This window comes from Aegilops tauschii, chromosome 7 (assembly GCF_002575655.3).
Source record: "Aegilops tauschii subsp. strangulata cultivar AL8/78 chromosome 7, Aet v6.0, whole genome shotgun sequence".
NCBI lineage: Eukaryota > Viridiplantae > Streptophyta > Magnoliopsida > Poales > Poaceae > Aegilops > Aegilops tauschii.
The window spans coordinates 645620648-645629360 of NC_053041.3; positions in this window are offsets into that span (position 1 = coordinate 645620648).

Sequence of the window (8713 nt, forward strand, 5' to 3'; positions counted from 1 at the left end):
GATTTGAGCAGATATGGGTATGTCTACTTGATGAAATATAAGTCTGAAACATTTGAAAAGTTCAAAGAATTTCAGAGTGAAGTGGAAAACCATCGTAACAAGAAAATAAAGTTTCTACGATCTGATCATGGAGGAGAATATTTGAGTTACGATTTTGGTCTTCATTTGAAACAATGCGGAATAGTTTCGCAACTCACGCCACCCGGAACACCACAACGTAATGGTGTGTCCGAACGTCGCAATCATACTTTACTAGATATGGTGAGATCTATGATGTCTCTTACTGATTTACCGCTATCATTTTGGGGTTATGCTTGAGAGACGGCTGCATTCACGTTAAATAGGGCACCATCTAAATCCGTTGAGACGACACCTTCTGAACTATGGTTTGGCAAGAAACCAAAGTTGTCATTTCTTAAAGTTTGGGGCTGCGATACTTATGTGAAAAAGCTTCAACCTGATAAGCTCGAACCCAAATCGGAGAAATGTGTCTTCATAGGATACCCAAAGGAGACTGTTGGGTACACCTTCTATCACAGATCCGAAGGCAAGACATTCGTTGCTAAGAATGGATCCTTTCTAGAGAAGGAGTTTCTCTCGAAAGAAGTGAGTGGGAGGAAAGTAGAACTTGATGAGGTAACTGTACCTACTCCATTATTGAAAGTAGTTTATCACATAAATCTATTCATGTGACTCCTACACCAATTAGTGAGGAAGCTAATAATGATGATCATGTAACTTCAGATCAAGTTACTACCAAACCTCGTAGGTCAACCAGAGTAAGATCCGCACTAGAGTGGTACGGTAATCCTATTCTGGAAGTCATGTTACTTGACCATGACGAACCTACGAACTATGAGGAAGCGATGATGAGCCCAGATTCCGCAAAATGGCTTGAGTCCATGAAATCTGAGATGGGATCCATGTATGCGAACAAAGTGTGGACTTTGGTTGACTTGCCCGATGATCGGCAAGCCATCAAGAATAAATGGATCTTCAAGAAGAAGACAGACGCTGACGGTAATGTTACTGTCTACAAAGCTCGACTTGTTGCGAAAGGTTTTCGACAAGTTCAAGGAGTTGACTACGATGAGACCTTCTCACCTGTAGCGATGCTTAAGTCCATCCGAATCATGTTAGCAATTGTTGCATTCTATGATTATGAAATTTGGCAAATGTATGTAAAGACTGCATTCCTAAATGGATTTCTGGAAGAAGAGTTGTATATGATGCAACCTGAAGGTTTTATCGATCCAAAGGATGCTAACAAAGTGTGCAAGCTCCAGCGATCCATTTATGGACTGGTGCAAGCATCTCGAAGTTGGAATAAACGTTTTGATAGTGCGATCAAAGCATATGGTTTTATACGGACTTTTGGAGAAGCCTGTATTTACATGAAAGTGAGTGGGAGCTCTGTAGCATTTCTAATATTATATGTGGATGACATATTGTTGATTGGAAATGATATAGAATTTCTGGATAGCATAAAAGGATACTTGAATAAGAGTTTTTCAATGAAAGACCTCGGTGAAGCTGCTTATATATTGGGCATCAAGTTCTATAGAGATAGATCAAGACACTTAATTGGAATTTCACAAAGCACATACCTTGATAAAGTTTTGAAGAAGCTCAAAATGGATCAAGCAAAGAAAGGGCTCTTTCCCGTGTTACAAGGTGTGAAGTTGAGTCAGACTCAATGCCCGACCACTGCAGAAGATAGAGAGAAAATGAAAGGTGTTCCCTATGCTTCAGCCATAGGCTCTATCATGTATGCAATGCTGTGTACCAGACCTGATGTGTGCCTTGCTATTAGTTTAGCAGGGAGGTACCAAAGTAATCCAGGAGTGGATCACTGGACAGCGGTCAAGAACATCCTGAAATACCTGAAAATGACTAAGGATATGTTTCTCGTTTATGGTGATGACAAAGAGCTCATCGTAAATGGTTACGTCGATGCAAGCTTTGACACTGATCCGGATGATTCTAAGTCACAAACCGGATACGTGTTTATATTGAATGGTGGAGCTATCAGTTGGTGCAGTTCTAAGCAAAGCGTCGTGGTGGGATCTACGTGTGAAGCGGAGTACATAGCTGCTTCGGAAGCAGCAAATGAAGGAGTCTGGATGAAGGAGTTCATATCCGATCTAGGTGTCATACCTAGTCCATTGGGTCCAATGAAAATCTTTTGTGACAATACTGGTGCAATTGCCTTGGCAAAGGAATCCAGATTTCACAAGAGAACCAAGCACATCAAGAGAAGCTTCAATTCCATCCGCGATCAAGTCAAGGAGGGAGCCATAGAGATTTGCAAGATACATAGAGATCTGAATGTTGCAGATCCGTTGACTAAGCCTCTCTCACGAGCAAAACATGATCAGCACCAAGACTCCATGGGTGTTAGAATCATTACTGTGTAATCTAGATTATTGACTCTAGTGCAAGTGGGAGACTGAAGGAAATATGCCCTAGAGGCAATAATAAAGTAGTTATTAATATCATGATAAATGTTTATTATTCATGCTAGAATTGTATTAACCAGAAACTTAGTACATGTGTAAATACATAGACAAATAGAGTGTCACTAGTATGCCTCTACTTGACTAGCTCGTTGAATCAAAGATGGTTAAGTTTCCTAACCATAGACATGAGTTGTCATTTGATTAACGGGATCACATCATTAGTGAATGATGAGATTGACTTGACCCAGTCCGTTAGCTTAGCACTTGATCGTTGAGCATATTGCTATTGCTTTCTTCATGACTTATACATGTTCCTATGACTATGAGATTATGCAACTCCCGAATACCGGAGGAACACTTTTAGTGCTACCAAACGTCACAACGTAACTTGGTGATTATAAAGGTGCTCTACAGGTGTCTCCGATGGTACTTGTTGAGTTGGCATAGATCAAGATTAGGATTTGTCACTCCGATTGTCGGAGAGGTATCTCTGGGCCCTCTCGGTAATGCACGTCACTATAAGCCTTGCAAGCAATGTGACTAATAAGTTAGTTACGAGATGATGCATTATGGAACGAGTAAAGAGACTTGCCGGTAACGAGATTGAACTAGGTATTGAGATACCGACGATCGAATCTCGGGCAAGTAACATACCGATGACAAAGGGAACAACGTATGTTGTTATGCGGTTTGACCGATAAAGATCTTCGTAGAATATGTAGGAGCCAATATGAGCATCCAAGTTCCGCTATTGGTTATTGACCGGAGACGTGTCTCGGTCATGTCTACATAGTTCTCGAACCCGTAGGGTCCGCACGCTTAACGTTCGGTGACGATAGGTATGATGAGTTTATGTGTTTTGATGTACCGAAGCTAGTTCGGAGTCCAGGATATGATCACGGACATGACGAGGAGTCTCGAAATGGTCGAGACATAAAGATTGATATATTGGATGACTATGTTTGGACATCGGATGGGTTCCGAGTGAGTTTGGACATATACAGGAGTACCGGGTGGTTACCGGAACCCCCCGGGGAGTGTAATGGGCCTTTTGGGCCTTAGTGGAGAGAGAGGGGCGGCCAGGGCAGGCCGCGCGCCCCCTCCCCCTCTAGTCCGAATTGGACTAGGAAGGGGGGGCGGCGCCCCCCTTTTCCTTCTCCCTCTCTCCTCCTTCCTTCTCTCCGACTCCTACTACATGGAAGGGGGGGGGGAATCCTACTCCCGGTGGGAGTAGGACTCCCCATGGGGCGCACCATAGGAGGGCCGGCCCTTCCCCTCCACTCCTTTATATACGGGGGAGGGGGCACCCCATAGACACACAAGTTGATCATTGATCTCTTAGCCATTTGCGGTGTCCCCCTCCACCATAATCCACCCCGGTCATATCGTCGTAGTGCTTAGGCGAAGCCCTGCGCCGGAAGCTTCATCATCACCGTCATCACGCCATCGTGCTGACGAAGCTCTCTCTCGAAGCTCTACTAGATCGTGAGTTTGTGGGACGTCACCGAGCTGAACGTGTGCAGATCGCGGAGGTGCCGTACGTTCGGTACTAGGATCGGTCGATCGTGAAGACGTACGACTACATCAACCGCGTTGTCATAACGCTTCTGCTTTCGGTCTACGAGGGTACGTGGACAACACTCTCCCCTCTCGTTGCTATGCATCACCATGATCTTGCGTGTGCGTAGGAATTTTTTTGAAATTACTACGTGCCCCAATAGGGCTTGGGTACGGTTGGAAGGAGCTAATACAGACGGTTGGGGTCGCTGCTGTAGAGGCTCGTGTCAACGCCGCCGGTCTCCGCTCATTGGGAACAAAGGTGGCGGCGATGGTGGGATTGGCACGACTGGAGGAGACAGTGGTGGCTATGGCTTGGTAAGGAAGGGAGAGATGCGTGAGAAGGGAGAGATGGGGTTATGTGGGACATGATGATGTGGTGGATGTCTGGATGCTGACTTGGTTGTTGACTAGTCAAAACAAGTAAAAACCATCAAAAACAAGCCGGGGGTTGTTTTTGTCCGGTTTTGAATGTTGTAGCTTGTAAACTAGATGGTTTTTTGTAGTTCACGATTTTGTTTTAAACATTAGTGGTAGTTCAAGGTTGTAATATGGACTTCTCTCTTGAGTTTTATGTCCACTGTAAGGGCATGGACCTGGGTAAAAAGCCTCATGTGAATCCCATCTGGTGTTCTGGCTACACACTATACCCCGTCGAGATTAATGAACCGACAGTTGCACACGCCAATCCCTGGCGACGATCCAACATGAAGGCCCTCGAGGCCCAGCACCTTGCCCTGGACCAGCCGCATATCAGCTTATAGGAGGATCATGCTCACCTAGAAACCATACATGATGAATTGTAAACTCCATCGAGCCCAACCGGCGTCGGCCAAGTCGCATAACTATCTAACTTTCATGGACCGGTCTAGATTCCTTGGCACCTAAAAGGACCAGACTGAGATTAACACTGGTATAATGAACTGATACTAACGTTCATGGAAAGTTGCAGTTTGTTGTAGCATTTTTAATAACAAGCACTATCATGCCCAGTAAAATTGCTTGTTGATCCAAGCTATTGCAGAAATTAACATATCAATTAACTTAAGAACAAATAGCTCATTTTTCTAGTAGGTGGACTAAGGTACAATTTCTATTATTGATGCAGAGAGGTGACTATTGGCAAATGCACTACAGGGTGATGATAATCAACATGTTGTTTCGCTCTCTGAGAGGTTGTTAATTTCCTTTCTCCTTGTCTAAATTTTTAGTGTATATCTCTATCCTAATGTTGTCTTCATACTACAATTGTGTACCGCTTCAAAACTTCTATTATTTATATAATTATCTAAAAAAACACTAGCTCTTTTGCTGAAAAACTTGTACAAATTCTTTAACAGACACAACATTCCATGGGTAAATTTGATTTGGGAAACTTATTACAGTAATGGCTTGTTGCTTGGTCAAAACATGGTTGGTTCTTTCTGGTGGCACGCAAATTTGAAACTGCTTGACTTATTCAAATCCATGGCCATATGCAATATTGGTGATGGGAAATCTGCTCTGTTTTGGAATGATCAATGGCACTCTACATGTCTATTTCAAGGCATGCCTCACTTATTCTCTTTTACAAAGAATACTCTATTATCAGTTCAGGAAGAGCTATCAAATCTTGGAATATTTGGAAGACCCATTTCACCTACCCCTATCTACAAAAGCTTATGAGGAATTCCAGCAACTTGAGATCATTTGTGAGGAGGTTAGATCATCTGAATACAGGGATTGTAATTTGGGATGGCACCCGTAGGGTTTGGGTACGAGTGGAGCCACCCTCATCATCCTTTTTCTTGGATGGTTTGGGAGGAAAAGGCATGGGTTTCTGAACCCAAGGTTCTCTTTCTTTACCATGTTTCCTAGCAACAAAGTCTCTTTTATCATAACGTTGATTGTTTGATTGTGGGTTATCAAGATCAACAACAGGTTCAATCTCTACATCATTATCATTGCTAGGTTGAGCATCATCATGAACATTATCAATAACATTTTCACTTGGTTCATGTTCATTACCAGATTGTGTTTCAGCATCAGAAATAGAAATATCATTTGGATTCTCAGGTGTTTCAGCAATAGGTTCACTAGAAGCATGCAACGTCCTATTATTTTTCTTTTTCTTCTTTTTAGAAGGACTAGGTGCATCTATATTATTTATATGAGAATCTTGCTCAATTCTCTTAGGGTGGCCTTCAGGATACAAAGGTTCCTGAGTCATTTTACCAGTTCTAGTAGCCACTCTAATAGCATAATCATTATTCTTACTATTTAATTCATTGAGCAAATCATTTTGAGCTTTAAGTACTTGCTATACTTGAGTGGTAACCATAGAAGCATGTTTACTAATGAGTTTAAGTTCACCTTTAACTCTAGACATATAATCACCCAAGTGTTCAATCATATAAGCATTTTGTTTTAATTTTCTACCAGAATAAGCATTAAAATCTTCTTGCTTAACCATAAAGTTATCAAATTCAACCAAACATTGGTTGGCAAACTTAGTAGGAGGGATTTCAGCTTTATCATATCTATAGAGAGAATTTACCTTTACTACCTGTGTAGGGTTATCAAGACCATGTGTTTCTTCAATAGGTGAAGGATTAAGATCATATGTTTCTTCAACAGGCGGTAAATTAAGACCATGTATTTCTTCAATAGGAGGTAAATTCTTAACATCTTCAGCTTTAATACCCTTTTCTTTCATAGATTTCTTTGCCTCTTGCATATCTTCAGGACTGAGAAATAGAACACCCCTCTTGTTCGGAGTTGGTTTAGGAATAGGCTCAGGAATTGGCTCAGGAAGTGTCCAATTATTTTCATTTGTCAACATATTATTCAATAGAGTCTCAGCTTCATCCGGTGTTCTATCCCTGAAAACAGAACCAGCACAACTATCCAGGTAATCTCTGGAAGCATTGGTTAGTCCATTATAAAAGATATCAAGTATTTCATTTTTCTTAAGAGGATGATCATGCAAAGCATTAAGTAATTGGAGAAGCCTCCCCCAAGCTTGTGGGAGACTCTCTTCTTCAATTTGCACAAAATTATATATGTCCCTTAAAGCAACTTGTTTCTTATGAGCAGGGAAATATTTAGCAGAGAAGTAATAAATCATATCCGGGGGACTACGCACACAACCAGGATCAAGAGAATTAAACCATATCTTAGCATCACCCTTTAATGAGAACGGAAATATTTTAAGGATATAAAGGTAGCGAGTTCTCTCATCATTAGTGAACAGGGTGGCTATATCATTTAATTTAGTGAGATGTACCACAACAGTTTCAGATTCATAGCCATAAAAAGGATCAGACTCAACCAAAGTAATTATACCAGGATCAACAGAGAATTCATAATCCTTATCAGTAACACAAATAGGTGAAGTAGCAAAAGCAGGGTCAGGTTTTATTCTAGCATTAAGAGATTGCTGCTTCCATTTAGCTAATAACTTCTTAAGATCACTTCTATTATTGCAAGCAACAATGGCTCTAGCAGATTCTTCATCCAGAACATAACCCTCAGGCACAACAGGCAATTCATATTTATTAGGGGGAGAGTCTTCATCATCACTATCTTCAATATTATCAGTTTCAATAATTTCATTCTCTCTAGCCCTAGCAAGTTGTTCATCAAGAAATTCACCAAGTGGCACAGTAGTATCAAGCATAGAAGTAGTTTCATCATAAGTATCATGCATAGCAGAAGTGCCATCATCAATAGCATGCGACATATTAGAATGAATAGCAGAAGCAGGTTTAGGTGTCGCAAGCTTACTCAAAACAGAAGGTGAATCAAGTGCAGAGCTAGATGGCAGTTCTTTACCTCCCCTCGTAGTTGAGGGATAAATTTTTGTTTTCACGTCTTTCAAGTTCTTCATAGTGAGCAGCAGATATAAATCCCAAGTGACTCAAAGAATAGAGCTATGCTCCTCGGCAACGGCGCCAGAAAATAGTCTTGATAACCCACAAGTATAGGGGATCGCAACAGTTTTCGAGGGTAGAGTATTCAACCCAAATTTATTGATTCAACACAAGGGGAGCCAAAGAATATTCTCAAGTATTAGCAACTGAGTTGTCAATTCAGCCACACCTGGATAACTTAATATCTACAACAAAGTATTTAGTAGCAAGGTAATATGGAAGTAACGGTAACGGTAGCAAAAGTAATACTTTTGGGTTTTGTAGTGATTGTAACAGTAGCAACGGAAAAGTAAATAAGCGAAGAACAATATGTGAAGGGACAATTGCATTTTTACCCCTAGTTGGTTCCTACCCACGGGTTTTGCCCTTACTTTTCGAGCTTGCTTAGTTTTGCCCTTACTTTTTCCGTCGTGGTCCCTCGAATGCCCTTTGACCATTTGACCAAAACTTTGAAAATTCATAACTAATTCATATGAACTCAGAAAAATGCAAATAAGATATCAAAATGTTCAGACAAACATTACCTTTATGTGCATATCATTTGCATTCAGGACAAAAGCACCCTTTAAACTACCTGAAGTACTTAATGTTATTAAAATTATTAAAAATAAAAAGGTATAAACAATATTTTTTTCATGAATAAAAATTACGTGCAAATGTAAGTGATGTTTTCTGAACATCCAGATATCTAATTTGCATTTTTCTGAGTTTGTATCATCTTGTTATGAATGTTCTAACGACTTTCACCATTATTTGGAAACTTCATAACAAGTTGATACGAACTCA